Here is a 4,234-nt window from a genome sequence, read left to right on the forward strand (position 1 = left end):
GATAGACGGGTAGTCGGGCTTGTTTCATTCCGTTATTGTGGGTACAGTTATAGGGGTGTGTGCGTGGATATGAAAAGGTATTGGTGTCTCTTGGTTTCTCGAGACATGACAACTGTGATATTTTATTTTATTCCAACATCCCCCCTCAACTGAATGCCAAGAGAAGATTTTATTGTGTGTGAGAAGTGCCTAGATGAACTGGAAAGTGATTTGTTTTGGTGATTGCTTTGCAATCAGTGCAAGAAGGAGAAAACAAATTTTGGGTTTGTATCTCGGATTTGGTGTTATCCGGGATCAATCAAGAAGTTGTTGAAGGTGAAAATTCGATGGTGAGGTTTGATCTTCCATCGTGGCTTCATATGCATCAGGCACTCGTGAGAAAGCTTGGAGTGTCATGGATGAAGATCTACATTTATTCCCCCCTTTCGTACACGACACGAGCCAACAAAAATGATCAGTTGTGCTAGCCGCATACACCATCATTGAATGGATCTTCATGCTTGTGGGATTGAATCTTAACAGGGTGACATGATGTTGAGCAATGATTGTGATAGCCACCGCAACAATATTTGCACTTGGGGACAACTTGAAATGCATGAGCAACATCCATGTTGTAAGGGTGAGGCACCCTTCTAGTGATTTCCATCAAGGTTGGATCAGTTTCACCATCATCTGCAGGTTTTGCATCATCAACTTGTGTTTGGTACACGTAGGAGGAAGCAACTGCTATCTCTTCATCTTCGTCGGAGCAGGTTCAGTTATCATAGGGTGATCCCCAAACAAACTGCTGCCTTTGAGGTGTTCAGAGGTGGCCGTCTGCAGGTCACAGTTTCTATGTTCCTCTTCAAGAGAAGCCAAGAAGTTGGTGATAACCTCGTCTTCTTCATCTGCATGGTGGCCACAGTATTCACAAGGCAAGGTGGCGAGCATGGCAGGGCTGGGTGCTGCAAGAGTAATTTCCGCAGCAAGGATGTCATTCTTGGCTGCGTCATTCCGGGTGGGTACTTCATTGCGATCGATTGGATGTGAGACAAGTATCTCAATAGCGTTTTCATCTGCTTCTTGGGCAGGTACATCAGCATTTTCATCCACAGTAGGGGCACGGACTTTATCTTCCTTTTCATATTCTGCATCGACTGCAGGTTCATTGTCCGGCAACAGGTCGGCTTCACAGCATGTATTAGCTATTGATTGCGGCTGCACGTGCATCTGCATGAAGTTGGAAAATAGCAAGTCCATCTGCACAGGGCTGTAGTGAAGCAAGGAATATGTTGATGATGGAATTTTCACCGTCATTATCATGGGTTCCATGGTATACAGAATGAATAGCAGCAGCATCATGACCATCAGAAAATTGGGGCTTCGTCATCTATAGGATATCCAGTGCAGGGACGATATCTGTGTCTTCACCAGGGTTGACATCGATGCCTGTTGTTGCAAGGTTGGTTCCCCTTGTGATTTCCACAATGGCTTTATAGTCGGAGGCTGCACATGCGGCATATGTGAAATTGGCCGCAGCAAGTGTTGTGGTAGTATTGTCGTCAACAAACGCTTGTTTTGCCTGCTCAGTAGTATCGCAAGCAGCAGGTGAAGAATTTGCAAGAGTGGCAACAGATTGGGCTGCAGCAGCATTAACGACATTCTTGGCAACATCTGGCTTGGTGGCATCTGCAACAAGGTGCCCTTGGTGACGGATCTTGCACGCCGTGCCATGTTCATGTATGGTTAGCCAGCACGATAAAAGATCAGGCTGCGCAGGAGCATGGCCATTGGCAGTAGCAGGCGCAGATTGGGTCGTGTGCATTACGACAGGCAGCAAGGTAGGGACGTTCTTGAGTTCGACATCAGCCTCAAGGGCTGCAGTGGGTTGTACAAGCAGGCCGATGGTGATGGGAAAAGGTGGAGACACTTTCATATTGGTGCGCATGCCCAGGGTATCCAGGCCGTCCCGGTGATGGATACCATATTGACAGGATGACCTAGGAGGGCGTCCACTATCACAGACAGCGTGGTAAGGCATTAGAGAAAGAGAGATTACATTACTGTGTGTGTGTGTTACACAGAGAAGGAGAGAGATTCAGATACAAAGAGAGAGAGAGAGAGATATACGCAGAGATAGGCGGGTAGTCGGGCTTGTTTCATTCCATGATTGTGGTTACAGTTATAGGGATGCATGCGTGGATATGAAAAGGTATTGGTGTCTCTTGGTTTCTCGAGACATGACAACTGTGATATTTTATTTTATTCCAACATTGCCGAGGTGCCTTAGATATAATGCAACTTATGCAAGCTTGTTTTCGATGTTGTCCTCATTGGCTGATGGTTTCATGAGATCATTCTTCCTGTCCTCATTCGCTGATGTTTTCAAGCTTTGGAGCGCAAGGCTTTGCTTTTATCATCACCGTCAACCCTTCGTCCTCCTGATCTGCACTATTAATGTGTGCATAAACTTCATCTGCCTTGACCATCGCCTTCACTGTCATGGATGTCAAGCTGGATGTCGTGATAGTTAACTCCTACTGAATATCTTCATGGGGAGCTACCCTCACTGCGCCAAAGCGACTCCAGGACATGCGCACCCGCTTGGCGCGAGAGTGCCTTAGTAGACGCAGTGCCAGTGGAGACTTGACTAAATCTTTAATGTCTTCATGATGCATAATTAAGCTTCTAAAGAGAGTTAGAGATAGCGTCATGATTGTGCAGAAGACGGGCAATGGTGAGGTGCTCTTGGGGAGTGAGGCATGTGTGGAGGCGGGAGATATATTTTACATCGTTTTATTGATAATTTCTCGTTGATACCATAGTGATTTTGATGGTACCATGATAACGTTTTATTAGTACTTTGGTCATGGTGGTTTTCGTTGATACCATGATGATATTTCATTGATACCATGGTTATTCTCTGTGATGCCATGATGATATTTCTTTGATACCATGGTTATTCTAGGTGATACCATGATGATGATTCCATGGTGATTTTCGTTGATACCATGATGATGTTTTGTTGATTCCATGGTGATTTTCGTTGATACCGTGATGATGTTTCGTTGATACCATGGTTATTCTCGGTGATACCATGATGATGATTCCATGGTGATTTTTGTTGCTACCTTGATGATGTTTCGTTAATTCCATGGTGATTTTCATTGATACCATGATGATGTTTAGTTGATACCATGGTTATTCTCAGTGATGCCATGATGTTGTTTCGTTGATACCATGGTTATTCTCGGTGATGCCATGATATTGTTTGGCTGATACAATGATTATTCTCAGTGATATCATAATGTTGTTTCGTAAATACCATGGTTATTCTCGGTGATACCATGATGTTGTTTCGTTGATAGAATGATTATTCTATGATGCTTTTTGTTGAGACCATGATGATCTATTCATTTTTATTGATACAATGATGATATTTTGTTAATACTTTGATGATACTCATTGATATCACTACGTTGATAAATGTCGTTTTATGTAGTATATACACATGTCATTTGCATCACGTATCATGCATCTTGTACTTTTTATGTTCATACTTTATGTCCACATATGTTGTCATGCGTATATATGTCGTCAAAAGAGTGGTGTCGTGAACCATCTCTTATGGCATTGTGAACGTAATTATTTCACTAACGATGCTAATAATTTCCATGACTATGTTTTTTGAGTCTATGATCTATGTAGGATTCATCAAAGAATTGATTTCATGAAGACAAACTTGGTGACAATAAAAGATTTATGAAGACATGTTTGGTGATGCCATATTGATGACAACATGAAGATATGTTTGGTGATGCGATAGTGATGACAAGATACACAACAGATTCACGGAGACACTTCTGATTGCGAGCTAATCGATAGCCTTTACACCTCGTTATTGAACCTTTGTATTGAATCATTATTGTATTTGATAGGATAAGAGTGATGTAATTCATTGTAAAAGGAGTGATGTAGCTCCTCATAAACATTTGTATATTCAATCATTTTTATAATATAACGGTGGGTGTATATAGAGCAGTGGGTTTTTCCCTTGATCCCCCAAGGGTTTTTTCATCCACAGTTAGGGACCCTTATTTGAGTGGGGGTGTTGATCTTATATGTGAAGCTACTCAATATATGGCTTCTCTATATATGGCACCCAGGTCCCCTCTATATATACATCATCTCATGTGTGTATTCTACACACTTTGGGGTTCTATTTCTGTGCTCTCTCTCTCTCTCAACACCCATG

At 42.5% G+C, this 4,234-nt stretch overlaps 1 pseudogene; it reads right to left on the minus strand.

Annotated features, from left to right (window-relative positions):
- Nucleotides 1-284: 284 nt before the first annotated feature.
- LOC147417696 (uncharacterized) lies at nucleotides 285-1,296 on the minus strand (annotated as a pseudogene).
- Nucleotides 1,297-4,234: the final 2,938 nt, after the last annotated feature.

Source organism: Adiantum capillus-veneris, chromosome 30 (genome assembly GCF_014529385.1).
Source record: "Adiantum capillus-veneris isolate H3 chromosome 30, ASM1452938v2, whole genome shotgun sequence".
Taxonomy (NCBI): domain Eukaryota; kingdom Viridiplantae; phylum Streptophyta; class Polypodiopsida; order Polypodiales; family Pteridaceae; genus Adiantum; species Adiantum capillus-veneris.